We start from the raw sequence: 17,297 nt of genomic DNA on the forward strand, positions 1-17,297 counted from the left end.
TCAAAGTTGTTGGTCTTCTTTCAAAGTTGATCGCTATTTATAAATCTATCATTGATAGCCACTGATAGCCTTAAGTAGTAATATTTCAACATTGATTCCAATTGATGAAAGTGAATCAATGATAGCTACTAATAATTGACAACAAATTAAAAGCTAATATTTCAAGATTGTATTAATTTTTCTTGAAAGTTATCGCTGATAGCAACTATCATCGGTAGCAATTGATAGAAGCTATCAGTGGTTATTACCGATAGCTTCTATTAGTGATAACTTTTAATTTGAGAAAACCGGGAAGAAGCAAACAAAATGGTGGCTAGGTATGAGTTTTTTTAGTCTTTTACTATTTTTTGATCTATATATGCAATTATTTTATCCTTGTACTACATATTCTATTATTTTGGGCTTGATTCTATTTATGCAACTAACCCTATATATAAGTAGTTTAAAGACATACCACATCTATTATAATATTCTTCTTTTTAGTCACAATGTCTCGTATATATCTCATAACGTAATACCCACATTCTACAATTCCCACTTGTAAAGAACACTACAATACAAAGCCAATAATTAATACACATATCATACATATGCATTAAATAAACATCATTCTATTAATTTTTTCAATGCTCTTATACTTACCTTTATTGTTTTCCAGAATGTGGTTTTTCGAGTCCTTTACAAATTTTTTTGAGACTGAAAAATGGTCATTGTCCTACATTCGTCAAAGAGTATAGTATAATATTCAGAATGAAATAAACTTTACATCGAAAAAAAAAACTCAAGCAAAGTTAGCATATTTGTTATGTATTTGATATCTTCTCGTGAACTTGTTCTCAATGAGTTAAGATAGTACACCACGTCATCATACACATTGATAACAATTAACGACCAATGATCACTAAATAAATATACACAACTAATTAGTATGAAACATGAAGGTAACTTCTTATATTAAGGGAGAACGGAGTACAAAAAACTTTCAAGTACAATGATCCCAACACAATTCTACATTGAAACAAAACAGGAAAAGGTAGAACATGAGTATATGGTTCTAAACATGAGTATAACTAATTATACTTACCCGGGATTATAAGGAGAAATAACTAATTGACCGTGTTCAGAAGCCATTAATCTACTACAAAGGTTCCGAGCTCTAATTTCTCGAGTATTTTGGCGATATAAGAGATGGATCTACAAAAATATACTTCGATCCTTTATTTGAATCAACAATGAACGAGTGTAGGTACCTACAATAATAGATCGAACACATTAACTTACTACTAATTAATAAAGTGATAATATATCATAAACAAATAACATTTACTTACGCGATATAAGCCACCATTGTTAAAATCTTCACTTTTTGCATGATACAAAACTCGATCACATCTTTTCGCAGGACATAACTCTTTTGACCAAAACCAAAGAGCTCAACAGGTAGTTGGAAGGAAATACTAGTCCCATCAACCATTACCTTTTCAGCGTACCTAAGAATAGACTTCAAGGATATTGATAAATTGGATGGTGCATTGGTAACTTCGTTCTCTTTCGGCATCGTCTTTGAAGCTTTTTCCTAGCATAATGAAGATAAAACATGAGTAAAATGTTCATTCCTAAATAAGATAGAAGACCATGGGACTTATACAATTCACCATCAAGATCGGTGGTACACTAATAGTAATCACTTCCTTATCCTTTCCCGCATTGTCCGAAACTTTCTCCTAAAACAACCAAGTTATAATTTTAGAAGTAACTAATAGTAAATTTACCTCATAATACAATTCACCTTCAAGATCGGTTGTACAGTAATAGCTTCCATCTCCTTCACCTTCATCCCTTCCTCATGTGTGGTTGATGTACTAACAATTTCCTTCTCCTACGATATAAATATAACAGTACAAATTAAACAAGTTAAAAATTATCATAACTAATAGTTGTAACCTTAATGTATCTCCTTCACCTTCTTCCCTTCCTTAATCTTTCAGATTTTTTTCTTGGAGCAACTACAATGCTCAGATCTTAGGTTGTTTTGAATTTTATCTTCTAACTCTTTAATGTGCTTACGAAGTGCTTCATTTTCATCAACAATTTTTTTTGTGTGTATCCTCTCTTTTCGCTGTATGGAAGTAAAAGGTATTTGTAATGAAACCACCCACCCCACGTACGCATCCACCATATTCCGGAGTACCCAAGGCTTGAGTCAAAACATCATTTGGTGAATCATTTTTTTTGGAAAGTGGATCTTCATTCTTTATGATCTCATCCTAAATGGAAATTATATATATTCAATAACACATATAAAATATTACAATGATTTCATGCAAACGTAATATTGGTAATCTTACTATTCGGTTGGCGACTTGTTGGACATCCCCATTGTCATACTCTCTTTTTTTTGTTTATCCGAACTTTTTTCCACATATTAGCTCATCCAAAATCACATTCCCTGGAGGAAGGTAATTTTTTCTACATAATAAACATGTTGTTAGATATAAGAATATTTGTAAAATAGTTAAACTTAAGAATATTCATACTATTTCCTCGATAAGATTCGCATGATCTCTTCTGGGCATCTGATGATTATACTTGTTCTTCTTTCTTTGTGCTTGTTATTGATTTCTCACTTTCTATATAAATTTAATAGTTCAAAATAAAAATGACAAGAAAGTGACAAATATTGATGTTCTTAATGAAAAGTTTAATACCTTGAACTCCGGAGATAATCTCGATTTGACAAACTCTTGCCAATGATGTGTTTCAATTATGTGGGAGTACATCGAAGGTGGGTGTAAAAAAAGTTGGGGTTCATCCTTAAAAGGGATAATATAATGTGTCGTTAACCGAGACTTGAACTGACGAAATGCAATGCCCACAGTTTTGAGAATAACCCTCTTACTTCTACCATGAATTATGAAAGCACCCTAAACATTTAAAAAACTTGATTATTACTTTTCAAGTATAATATTAATATAATACATCAATAAAGGAAAATATACTTACCTCAATAATATTAAACAGTTTTTCCTTTAAGTTAGTCGATACACACTTCCAAGATATATATATAATCGGGATATGATGATGCACAGTAGATTCAATGAAAGATTTTAACTTATATCCATTATCTCCAATAGGCACTCCATCATCATTATATTCAACCAACTTTTTCTCCCTTACACTCCTAATTTTTGTTACCTCATGCATAATAGTCGGTCCTCGCATTCACATTTTTTTTTTGTTTGGTATTTCATCTTGCTTTGGTTCCATATTTTCATTGACATTATCCAAACCAAGCTGCAAGTCCTCATCACTTGCCATCTCCATGGTGTAAGAATTATCTTGAAAAATAGAAAAGAGTTTAGTTAGGTGTCAGATACAACAAAATTATAAAAATTAATTAGTAAGTGAAAACCCACCCATACATTTACTCTTTAGGAATTCATGTGCTTTCACAATAAACTCTTACATATGTTGAAGTGTTCTCATCTAAATCAATTCTAGATTCAATATCTAACATGGTTTTAGGAATTCATTGACAATGTAGAGCAGTATCTCCAAGTTCATCGCCATTGTATTAATCCTCAAAATCTCTTTGTGGTGGATTGATGACGGGCAGAAATGCACGTCATTATAGGCCTTCTATTTAGAATTACGAGGGCTGTTAAGTAGAATATGTGGCGAATATGTTAGGAATTCATGAGAAAATGAGTTTGCGTCCATCAACATTAAGAATCTCGACTAACCCACTATTATGCATTATTATACATTCAATTATTTATTTTTGTAGCAACCACAGAAAGTGATCGCATATGTGGGAGCCAGGCTATCGTAGAGACGATCATATGCGCGATCGCATACACTCGACGCACGGATGTTGCACCCATCTACTGCATGCGTCCATCGCATGGATGTTGCGGCCGTCAACCGCATGCGTCCATTGCATAGAATTTGCGATCCTCAAGCGAATGCGGTCATCGCAGAGAGATTGCGGCTACAGAATAATGACCATAATAGGGGGATGACTGCAAGGTTGGTGGAATGCAAACATGAACACATACATTGGGATCATCAAAAGATGATGTTGACATTTCACCTACCATGCCATTAGTAGCAGAGATTCAGAAAAGGACTATCGCGCTGCGAGTGTCAGATTCAGAGCAGACCTATAAATGTTGTCGGCGATCAAGCTCTATAAATAGAAGCCGTTGAGCAGAATTTAGATCATCCAAGGTTTCTCGCCTGAGGCTCCCTGCTTTAGGGTGGATCTTTGTGATCTAGACCAAAGCGTGAGAAGATAGCTTGAGAGTTCTTCATCCCCTTCAATCATTCCGAGTGACGACCAAAACCTTCACTGGAGTTAGAGCTCGAGAGAGTCGACTCTATCGTCCATCCATAGCACCACCGGCAGCCTTAACACACATCTGTTGGAAGCAAGACATTGCTTCTAGCTGGCCCTCCATTTTTCTTCTTTCTTTGTATTGTATTACATTTTGGCTTAAGGAATTAATACATTTTGTGATCAATACTTTTCTATATTTTCCTTCGATTCCATCTCCATCTTTATTTACTTAGTATCCTTTACTTTCATTGTATCACTAAATAAGACTACTAGAGTATTGCATACTTAATCATGTGACATAGGAATATGAAGCATGTAGCAAACCACCAGGAGGTGTGCATTGTGCGAGTATTGTGAGAAAACCTTATTTGCTTAGTGTGAAGCTGTAGCAACGCTTGTCTATAAGCGGACACAATGCTTGTCTATGAGTAAAATCAGCAGCAACTAACTGCTCGGGAAGGTAAGTGGTTGGTCGTATTAAGCAATATAAGCAAGTATTCACTAGGGATAGGAATAATCTTACGTCAGCCAGGTTTATGTGATTACCTTGTCTTATGAGCGCATCATTCATCATTTAGGCATACTTGGGAGAGTAGTCTAAAAACCAAATCTAAGTCTCGGGAGAGCGGATTGGATCGCATAAATAAAAATCGGGAACTTAGGAATAAGCTCCGTTTGCTACTACACAACGCATGCACCCTTTAAGTAGGTTATGGTGGTATGCGATCATCTCGCTTATGTGTGAGAGCATGTAAGCGAGCATATGGAGGCTTAGAAATAGGCTTCTCGACAGTATCGCATATACATCACATGTGTCTACGTTAAGTGTGTATAGCATGATCGCATAGCTTGCGTTGGCTGGGGTTGCCCTTGCGGTCAAGCTTAGTGTTGCAGTGAAGACATCCTCACATTTTATCTATTTTTCCATGCATTTTACTATGCGTTAACAGTTGTTGTGTCTCTACCTCTCATCCATACTTCCACTGCTTTGTCTGATAGTTAGGAGTAGGCGTAGAGCTTAGCCCATCACCTTCATGATTCTTTTATTTATTCGCCGCATATACATCACCGCATACCATTTAACTACAAGTCCTTGAGTTCGACCTCGGATCATCCGAGAAACTTGCGTTCTCGTTATATTTGGCGAAAGTGCAAGAAAACTTGTGACAGGAATGCATGATCATTACATAAGAGATTAATGCAGACATTCCATTCTAACGCATGGCCATCGATGCATGAGAACCAACGCATAACCTAAGACATGCATCACAAATATTACGTTCACTAATTCTAGTCACCATGGATTAAGAACAATAAACCATTGACCATCACTTGGATCCTCAACATAAAATACTTGTCTTACTTGGGATGCCAGTATGAAAGAATCATTCTTATGGCCTATTCTATTTAAGTTAACTAACATAAAACCAAGCTCATCAGTTTTTATGCCACCACTATTCTCAACCCAATCATATTTAAAAATTGCAACCTTAAATGTATTATAATTTAGTTCCCAAATCACCCCATAAAAGGACATGTCTCCAATTATAGGATTTTTATCTTTTGAGCTAGATACTTGCATTGTTTTTGCAATTAAACTAACCCCACTATTTTGTACACTTTTATTTTTGTCATATGACTTTGTGTGATAATGACATCCATTAATAACATAGCTATTGTATATAGTCACAATTAGATGGGGACCATGGGCAATCTACCTCAAGTTATCTGATACCTTCACGTCTCCCATTTCAAGTTCATTTCCAAACTAGGCACCAAAAGGTTACATAATTAAAATATAAGTGACAAAAAGTTATGTTAAATAGTATATTAAATGATTTACCTTTTCTCGTAACCAAGATATATGAAATTTTGATTATGTTCATCTTGAATTCGTTTATGGTTTTTTGATCAACTTGAGAGCTGTAATTCTAACGTCATCATATGTTTCCTTATGAAGAAAAAGAAAAATGTTCAAATATAATTATTTTCAAATTCATGTATTTAATGAAATAAATGGATCCAAGTCACAATAATTTACTCTATATATGATTGCACATCCATTGTATTCTCTAAGACATATCGATGAGCTTGATATAAAAGATCTCATTCAAGTATGTAAGGAACTCCACTTGACAATGGTCTACCAATTTCTGAATTGCTTGAATTGTCTCTTAACTTTTGACACCCAAGTCCAATAGGATCTACTCCACATAAAAAATCCGAACAAAATTCAACAGCTTCTTCTAATATATAACTTTCAGCAATACAACCTTCTAGATAATGCCTATTCCTCACAGAGTTTTTATTCACTTTCATGAACCTTTCAAAGGGATACATCCATCGCAAATATATATGCCCATAAAGTTGGACTTCTCTAACAATGTGTACTGTGAGATGCACCATTATTGTGAAGAATGAGGGAGGAAAATACTTCTCTAATAAACATAATGTAATCACAATGTCTTTCTGGAGCTTCTCTAATTGTATAACATCTAAGACTTTGTTACATCGGCCCGTTATCATGGTGCTAAGTTTTAAACAATGTTAGATTGCATTGATGAAATATATTAATTTGTGTCCATTAAGTATATATTCTATAATATTGCGGTCGCATGCGTTTAGCGCATTAGAACTATTGATTTTTGTATTTTGTGTAGAATATGCGTTAATGCAATGCAAAGATTGAAATCATAGGAATTCATTAGTCGAGCGGAACTTCACTGCAAGGCTTTGCATTGATCGTGCTCACAAACATTCGCTCAAGAAGGATCGTCGCAACTTGGTCAGCACAACATGGTGGGCGCATCCGGGTGAAAGGCCAATTAAGAGCGATGGGACAGAAAGCTGATGATAGTTGAATCCAAATTAAGTTGACAGCCGATAACGGTCACAAAGTACGTTCAGCTTTATCGGTAACAATCATTCGGCGCGTCAATCAGGAATTAAAGTTGTCCCATCTGTACAATCGGGAGAGAGAAGCTGCCTTTCACCATGGATGCTCTATAAATACCAAATGCATTCTTCAGAAAAGGGGTTCACCATTTTTACAACTAGTTGACGAGTTAACCAGTTGCTTCTGTTCATAATTTCCTTTCCATTTTAAGGCAGAGTAAGAGAAGAGTGGTGGTGCCAGAGATCGCTTAGGGCAACTCGAGAGAGAACCTTGGGCCGTAAGAGTAGAGAGCGGGTCGACTCTCGCAAGAGCGAGATTATCTTTAAAGCACGAGTAGAAATAGTGTAAATGCCTGACAGCAAGAAATTGCTACCAGGCTCTTTATTATACTTGCATTGTTATTTGTGCTTCATCTTCATATCTATTCAATGGAAGTTCTATTTCTACATATGCTCACCCTCTTAATACGCATGATTAGCTAAACTAGTTGAATGGGTTGAGAAGAACTAAGCTAATATGACCAAGGAAGTTCATTGCTTACGATTGTCTTGTTTTATGCTGTGCAAAATACCCTTTAGAGTTACTCGAGAGAGAGTCTAAAGAAAGAACCTAATGTCTCGAGAGATCTAGGTTAGAATTTAGACTCGAAAGAGCAAGATTAAGCTTGCATAAACAAGAGATAGGGACTTAGAGATAAACTCTGTTTGTCAACACTACATCGCATGCACCCTAGGAATATGTATGATATTATGTGGTCGCATATTTGTGTGGATGTCATTTTGTCATCGCATAAATAGGAATAGAGGTTTATATGTAAAACCTGTAGACTTATCGCATATATATCGCATGCGTTCTAGCCTTAGAAGCCATTGTATTCGCACCGAGAGGTAGTTTACTGTTGTATTTATGTTGCGTGATCGCAAGCATGAACGCATTCTAGGGAGTGTTAGCCGAAACCTTTCTCAACTCGTTCACCGCATTTCCTATTTACCAACTCTTTTTAAACTCTGTCGCTTTTTTTTTATTTATTTTTAATCAATGCAATCAACAAACCAAACACTTTATTTATTTTCCCCGTTACCGCAAAGTTTTCATCAAAATTATCAACACAATCTATTTTCACAAGTCCCTATGTTCGACCCTGGACTTACCAGAAAACTCAGAGGAATTTACACTTGAATTCCGTTGGGGAAATTGAGTGCACAACGCAATTTCATCAACGCATATCATCCATATTTCCATTTCATAAATACCAACATCAAGTTTTTAGCGCCGTTGCTGGGGACTTCGGCAAAATAGTTTGCTAATGGTAATTTTTTTTTAAAATTTTTTTACAGAACTCTCAATCTCTGGCGAATTACGACCCGGAGATTGAGAGAACTTTTAGAAGAAGATTAAGAGACTGCCAACAACAACGAGAAGAAATACCAAGAAGAAACACCAAGAATGGCGGAGCAACCGGACGTAAGGGCCGCTAACGCGAATAATATAATGGCCAACCCCATCCTTCTGGCGAATGACCGCAATAGACCCAACCGGGATATGCGTCACCTAACCTCTACGATTTCTCTCTAGGAATCATGAGGCCGATGCTAGACGGATCGAGATTTGAAATGAAGCCGGTAATGTTCAGATGATCCAGGCTACTGTGCAGTTTGGAGGAAGGCGTGGCGAAGACCCACACGCCCACCTCTGGAGCTTTATAGAAATCTGCAACACTTTGTGTTCCCGAATATCTCAACAGAGAAAGTTCGACTAACTCTGTTTCCCTTTTCTTTGTGTGATCAGGCGAGGAAATGAGCATATTCTCTCGAACTGGTAGAGATATCTTCGTGGGAATAGATGGTGGAGAAATTTATGAAGAAGTACTTCCTACCAACTGAGAACACTAGGAGAAGGAAATTAATAACAAATTTTGAACAAGAAGATGACGAATCGCTCAATGATGCTTGGGCGAGGTTTAAGCGACTGGTAAAAGATTGTCCACACAATGGCTTACTAGATTGTCTGCAAATGGAAAATTTCTCCCAAGGATTGAATCCCTCTTCAAAGACCTCTGCCAATACGGCAGCTGTTGGTGGTTTACTCGACAAAACATATGAGGAGGCAAAGAGTATACTTAATCGCATTTCCAAACAGCATGAGGATTGGAGGGAAAGCGATTAGAGATTAAGAATCAAAGAAAATGACGCAAACAATGGAGCCATCACATCCCTGCAAAATCAAATGATTGCGATGATGAGTTTAATACAAGGCATCACAAGTAATAATACGGGAGCAAAGAAAGGGCAGGTCAGCGCAATCACTCAAACGGCCGCAAGTTGTGTCATTTGCGGTGATGCTCACCCGATGGAAGAATGTCCAACAAACGCGCAGTCGGTATGCTTCATGAGAGATAACCCCTATTCCAATACCTACAACCTTGGGTGGAGAAACAACCTCAATTTTGCTTGGAAGAATCAACAACAAAATTTTTAACCTGTGGCGCAAAAAGAAGGGCCACCAAGATTCTTTCAACGCAACAACGGTTAACCGAGCAATCAAGCAAGTAGCTCACAACAACCACCGCAATCCTCTTCTTTGGAGAGCCTATTGAAGTAATATATAGAGAAAAACGAGACAGTGCTTCAAAGTCAGGCCACGTTCATATGCAATCTTGAATTACAGATAGGCCAGATTGCGAGTGAGTTGAAAAATAGACCGCAAGAAGCGTTGCCAAGCTCAACTGAGCTCCTTCGCAATGCTAGGGGTAACAGGAAGGAACAATGCTTAGCAGTCTCCTTGCTAAGTGACGACATGACTACGGAAGTAAGGGAGAAGCGCATTGCGACCAACTTGAATGCGGTGATAACCGAAGACCCGCTGACCTGTAGTTTAGAGAAGCCCAAAAAAATAGACCCTGAAGTTGCGTCCACCCTTAAGCCTTTAGATCTTGAGACCGAAGAAGTTCAACCATTAGTGACTCCGCAAAGACTGAAAGAGGAACAAATTGAGGAAGAAAATATCGCAATAATGGCTGCAGTACAAAATGTTATGATCCCACCTAAAATGGGCGACCTAGGAATCTTCACAATCTCATGCTCTATCGGAGGGACCTTCAGTGGCCAAACACTATGTGATCTTGGGGCAAGTATAAACATAATGTCGCAATCAATCTTCAAACAATTGAATGCCGCACACTTACGCCCACAAAGGAAACTCTTCTGCTCGTGGACAGATCTCGAATACATCCTGAAGGAGAGTTAAAAATGCCACAATCTCAATCGATAAATTCATCCTGCCGGCAGACTTCCTCATTTTGGATTATAAAGCAGACGAAGATGCGCCTATCATATTAGGACGACCATTCCTTTCAACCGATCGCGCTCAAATCGATGTGCGAAAGGGGGAAATTGTAATAAATATTCATGGGAAAAAACTCCGAATTAAGGTAGTAAAGATTCCAGAGGACAAAGAAAAGAGAGAAAAGCCACCATGGACGTGAACAAACCAGCAAGAAATAAGTGGTCCTTGCGTTATCAAATGATCGCAACCTATCAGGGATGCAAGTTTTGGTTTTGGGAAACATTAATTCTTCAACTCTTTGCCACTATTTAAAATTTTCACTTTATCCTTTCAATCCTTATCGATCCTTTTTGTAATTTTTTTAAAAAAATGCGATAACGAGTTTTATTTTGTTTAAAATAATTTAACCCTCTCTTTGTTTTTGTTACAATGTTCGAGGTGCTGGATTGTAGAGATGTTACGCGAAGAAGCATTTATTTTATTCCATCACCGTAACCCAAAGAAGAGAGATCGTCGCAAAGATGGATGCGTCAATACAATGCAGGCGATAGCGCAAAATTTGGGGGTATACTCTTCCTTATCTTTATTTCAAATTTTACGCTATCACATCGCATGTTAGTTTTACAAGTTTTATCACCGCATCCTCTTTAATCACCGCAATCATTTGACATAGATAAATTTAGTGAGTTACCGCATTCTGTTTCTTTGCAGAGTATGATTTCAATTATGAAAAATATGCTTCTATTTCTTTCGTATATATTAGAGTCAACTTAATCTTATGATAGTCACCTCATGAAATATTTCTAGAAGTTAGGGGTTTGCTAACTTTCTTTCAAACTCTCTTTACAATGCATTCTATGACCATCACATGACTTATTTTAATCTTTTGGTAATGAGGACATTGCCGCATTTTAAATTTGGGGGTGGGGTATTTGTTTTCGACCTTGCTATTTCTCTATAAAAAAATAATAATAAAATTATACAAAAAAAATATTTTGAGAATAACAACTCCACTGTCAATGCAATGGGAAACCCATGTTGATAAGAGTTAAGTTGTGAAAGGCACTTACCCGTAGTTGGATGTCCGCATGACACACGTGGGGGCAAGCCAAAACGAAAGTAAGTCACCAGGATCAATGCATAAATCAATGACCGCAACTCTACTGCCAAATAGGTATGAGTCTAGTCTGAGAAAGAGTGCATTGCTCGTAGTTGGATGTCCGCATGACACATGTGGGGGAAAGCCAAAACGAAGGCAAGGCATTTGGGTCAGCGCAAGGTCGAAAAAAAATAAGCAATGAAGAAATTTTTTGTGCAAAGATAAAATCATGTGACACCCCGGTAGAAAATTTTCTTTTTTTGAAATAAATCATGCAATGTTCCGAAATTTAGTAAAGTCCTTTTGAAAGTTAAACTTGCAGTCCCTAGTCTTAGAAATATTTTAAGAAGAAACTTGAATAAGATTTAAGGAAATTATGGTATATAGGATTTGAATGAGGTATCCTTGAGAAGTCTAGGAAAAGAACTTTGCGGCTAACTTGCTAAAGGAATCTTTAGCTTATGCTTGAGGACAAGCATTGTTTAAATTTGGGGGTGTGATAACGGGTAGAAATGCATGTTATCATGGTGCTAAGTTCTTAAACAATGTTGGATTGCGGTGATGAAATATATTACTTTGCGTCCATTAAGCATAAATTCTATAATATTGCGGTCGCATGCGTTCAGCGCATTAGAACTATTGATTTTTGTATTTTTGTGCAGAATATGCGTTAACGCAATGCAAAGATTGCGATCATAGGAATTCATTATTCGAGCGCAAATTCATTGCAAGGCTTTGCGTTGATCGTGCTCGTAAACATTCGCCCGAGAAGGATCATCGCAACTTGGTTAGCGTAATATGGTGGACGCATCTGGGTGAAAGGCCAATTAAGAGCGATGGGACAGAAAGCTGATGACAGTCGAATCCAAATTAAGTTGACAGTCGATAACGGTCACAAAATACATTCAGCTTTATCGGTAACAATCATTCGACACGTCAATCAAGAATTAAAGCTGTCCCATCTATACAACCGGGAGAGAGAAGCCTCCTTTCACCATGGATGCTCTATAAATACCAAGTGCATTCTTCAGAAAAGGGGTTCACCATTCTTACAACTAGTTGACGAGTTAACCAGTTGCTTTTGTTCATAAATTTCCTTTCCATTTTAAGGCGGAGCAAGAGAAGAGTGGTGGCGCCGGAGATCGCTTAGAGCAACTTGAGAGAGAAACTTGGGGCGTAAGAGCAGAGAGCGGGTTGACTCTCGCGAGAGCGAGATTATCTTTAGAGCACGAGTAGAAACAGCGTAAATGCCTGGCAGCAAGAAATTGCTACCAGGCTCTTTATTATACTTACATTGTTATTTGTACTTCATCTTCATATCTATTTAATGGAAGTTCTATTTCTACATTTGCTCACTCTCTTAATATGCATGAGTAGCTAAACTAGTTGAATGGGTTGAGAAGAACTAAGCTAATATGACCAAGGAAGTTCATTGCTTGTGATTGTCTTGTTTTATGCTGTGCAAAATACCCTTTAGAGTTACTCGAGAGAGAGTCTAAAGAAAGAACCTAATGTCTCGAAACAGCTAGGTTAGAATCTAGACTCGAAAGAGCAAGATTAGGCTTGCATAAACAAGAGATAGGGACTTAGAGATAAGCTTTGTTTGTCAACACTGCATCGCATGACCCTAGGAATAGGTAGGATATTATGTGATCGCATATTTGTGTGGATGTCATTTTGTCATCGCATAAATAGGAATAGAGGTTTATGTGTAAACCCTATAGACTTATCGCATATATATCGATGCGTTCTAGCCTTAGAAGCTGTTGTATTCGCACTGAGAGGTGGTTTGCTGTTGTATGCATATTGCATGATTGTAAGCATGAACGCATTCTAGGAGAGTTAGTTGAAACCTTTCTCAACCCGTTCACCGCATATTCATCGCATTTTTCGATTACCAACTCTTTTCAAACTCCGCCGCATTTGTTATTTATTTTTAATCAACGCAACACTTTATTTATTTTCCTGGTTACCGCAAAGTTTTCATCAAAATTATCAACGCAATCTATTTTTACAAGTCCCTGTGTTCGAACCTGGATTTACTAGGAAACTCAGAGGAATTTACACTTGAATTCCGTTGGGAAAACTTAAGTACACAACGCAATTTCTTCAATGCATATCATCCATATTTCCACTTCATAAATACCAGCATCACATATAGAATTGAAAAAAAATACACAGACGAGTTATCACATATTGAACATGTTTTGGTAGCACATATCTAATGGCAATGGGAGCAATTGTTGGAAGAGCACATGACAATCATGAGATTTTAGACCATTGAGTTTTAAATCTTCCACTGACACATGATTTGTAACATTGGAGGAGTAACCCTTAGGAACCTTCATTTCTGATATCGTCTTCAAAACACAACGTTTTTCTTTTTTAGTAAGAGTATAATAAGCAGGGGGAAGGAAGATTTTTTTATCCCTATTAATAGGTGTAAGCTTTTGTCGAATTTTTAAATCAGCTAAATCACGTCTAGCATTCAATCCGTCTTTTGTTTTTCCTGGAATATCAAGAAGGGTACCTATGATATTCATGCTAACATTTTTCTCGATATGCATCACATCTAAGCAATGTCTAACATAGAGATGTTCCCAATAAGGGAGTTGGGAAAAAGCAGACATCCTATTCCAACAACCTTTGGTACTTCCTTTTGTGATATTTCTTTTTTTCTTTTTTTTTTTTCCTTTTTTAAAATCAAGATCTTTAGTTTTTTCAAATACAACCTCCCCAAACAAAGGTTCTGGAATACTTCCAAGTTCTCTCTGACCATCAAATGATTTCTTTTGATGTCGAAAAGGATGATTTTGTGGTAAAAATTTTCGATGGCCAAGGTATGCCAGTTTTTCTCCATGTTTCAGTCTTAATGAAGTTGTGTTATATCCGCAAATCGAACATGACTTATAACCTTTGACACTACATGCACTAAGGTTTCCATATGCTGGAAAATCATTAATTGCCTACAATAGAACTGTTCTTAAGTTTAATGGTTCCACTTGATAAGTATCATAACATTGCACACCACTTTCCCACAGAAGTTTTAAATCATCAATCAATGGCTTTAAGTATATCCCATGTCATCCCGTGGTTGTTTAGGACCTGAAATCAATATTGATAATATCATAAACTTGAAGGAACTCTTATTTAAGAGTACCTTTGAGCGGAAGCGGATCTTTCCAATTAATTGTGATAGAGTTACTGCATATACATTCAAACATACTTTCATAATGCTAAAGGGATCAAGAAATCATACCAGATGAATATTTCTTCTTCACAGCGAGTCTAAAGCCCAACCATCTACCTCGAACAGTCAACACTCAGATAGCAAGAAACGGAGAAGACAACACCGCTTAGAGCCCTCAGTATTCTTGGAGTGAGAATCCAAAGTGTGGGCTTTGTTCGGATTTGGTAGAAGGAAGGAGGAATAGCGACCGTACACAACAATCAAGCAAGTGGGAGATGCGGTCGTCTATCGCATAGACAATATGCTTGATTGTTTAAGTAAAGTATACGATCGTATAGTAAAAGTAAGTGATCGTCTAAATGATCGTGTAGGAAAAGGTAAACGATCGCCTAAACGATCGTGTAGGAAAAGGGTGAGCGATCGTCCGAACGATCGTGTAGGAAAAACTAAGCGATCGTCTATACGATCGTTTAGTAAATACCGGGAGCTAAACGATCGCTTAGGAAAAAGGTAAACGATCATTTAGTAGCGTGCGACGATGTAATCGGTATGCGATCGCTTAACAATATCGTATATGTAAGCGATCGTGTAGTCCCTATCGTATAGGCATTGATTTTCTAAATGATGACACTATCTTTTTCACAATACCCGCGCACCCCAAGATCAACAAACCGTCTGCTATTTATAATGCACTCATACGTTATTTAGAACGAAGAGGTGCCTTCCCATTTCCTTTATAACCATCCAATGAATGTGATCTTATCACATTCATAACTTATAAATTAATATCAAATATTAATTATAATATTTTTTTCCTCTACTAGATATAAATCATATTTATATCCAATTTTCTCCAAATTAATATATCTCATACATAAAGTTAATTATATCATATTTAATTAACTCGTTCAATTAAATCATATATAATCGAACTCCCTCTTGTCAATTTGAACATTTTAAATTGACCCAAAAACTGACTCTCAACTTGTATCCAAGCTATTAAGGGGACCTTATGGACCTATAGCTCGAAGCTTCAATGGTACGTGAATAGCTGAATAAACTCTTTAGTCACGATATCCACCATCCGTTAACTGTCAATCATTCCACTAAAGACTGACAGTTGAACTCTTGTTTCTATAGATATATTTCTATGTCCATTGGATATAACCAATCATCAGTACGATGACCCTTCACACATGTTCGTAATTACAACAGGCCAATTTACCGTTTTACCCCTGTAATTACATCTTCCTCCTTAAGTACTACTGATCCCTCTAATGAACAATACAACATAGTCCTACTATGTGTGAACACCTCTCGAGCCATGAGAAGGTGTGTGGCATCACATCGTTCAAGTCCTGGAATCAGCCTTTAAGGGTGCTATCTATTTACTTACCCCTGCCTCGAGGAAAGAGTGAATTCCATCTTGTGAAGCTGAGTTCCCAGCTCCTAAATCAGACGAATCCCCAAAATGGTAGGTTTGAGTCGGCGTTCTGGCCACTAGCACCCATACAAATCAAAGGACCGCCCTCAATGGTAGGAGTCCCCAACTCACTCAAGATTGAGGTCATGTTACCTATGGTCATTTTAGTGAAGTGAAGTCTCAGTTATGAACGGTATTATATAACGAGACGTTAACACGTCGTGGTCAGATCTTACACAAACTCTTTCTTTGTATAGGACGCTCTCGCTCGCATGTCCCCTACGAATGATCAGGATCACATCATCTGTGACAAGTCACAACACTTGTGATCGTTCCACAAAGCGGGCTGCATCCGTAGCGTTACCAAGATAATGTTTTCCTCCTATATCTATATACTACAGACCATTTTGGTTATCACTCAAGACATGATCCACTTGTATATCACCACATATATGCTTAAGTTACATACAGATAACCAGGGATATTAAGTTTATTGGTTTGTGGTAAAATCTAAATGTGCAAAGTCAAGTAGTGAAGTAAATATCATTTATATTATACATCACAAGTGTTCGTACAAAGTTGTTTACAAACTATTGGACACGAGACTTTAGGGCACAAACCCCAACAATCTTCTACTTGTCCTAAAGAGAAGTGGGGAGTACAAGTAAATAGTCACAAAACAATAAACTAGGGCATAGAAACCCAGTGCAACAAAATCTCCCACTTGCCCTAGTCTAGCCACGGGCGGTCCCGTAGACCCATGCTATGAATGTGACCCTAAAACGCTGTAGTCATGAAGACTTTGTAAACGAATCAGTAACGTTTTTCTCTGAGGCGATCTTCATGAAAATCACGTCACCTCGATGCACTATCATGCAAATCGACTTTAACATGGCAACAGGTGAGAAAGTCTCCTCATAGTTGACTCCCTCCATCTGGGTATAACTCTTTTCCACAAGTTGAGTCTTGAAGGTTTGCACCTTCCCATCAGCACCCCGTTTGCACTTGTAGATCCATTTACAACCTATGGGTCTTATCCCATCAGGCTGATCTACAAGATCCCAT

The 17,297-nt window shown here is 37.2% G+C and overlaps 1 non-coding gene and 1 pseudogene across 1 annotated transcript; both read right to left on the bottom strand.

Moving 5' to 3' along the window:
• Window positions 1–1,327: 1,327 nt before the first annotated feature.
• Window positions 1,328–3,222, bottom strand: LOC150031718 (uncharacterized; annotated as a pseudogene).
• A 5,903-nt stretch (window positions 3,223–9,125) lies between these two features.
• On the bottom strand, window positions 9,126–9,232 carry LOC120068614 (small nucleolar RNA R71). The gene has a single exon (XR_005479252.1). It is a non-coding gene; the product is annotated as a small nucleolar RNA R71 (small nucleolar RNA).
• Between the last annotated feature and the right edge of the window lie 8,065 nt (window positions 9,233–17,297).

The sequence above is a fragment of the Benincasa hispida genome, chromosome 12, assembly GCF_027475165.1.
Source record: "Benincasa hispida cultivar pf3 chromosome 12, pf3_genome.v1.1, whole genome shotgun sequence".
In the NCBI taxonomy this organism is placed as follows: Eukaryota; Viridiplantae; Streptophyta; class Magnoliopsida; order Cucurbitales; family Cucurbitaceae; genus Benincasa; species Benincasa hispida.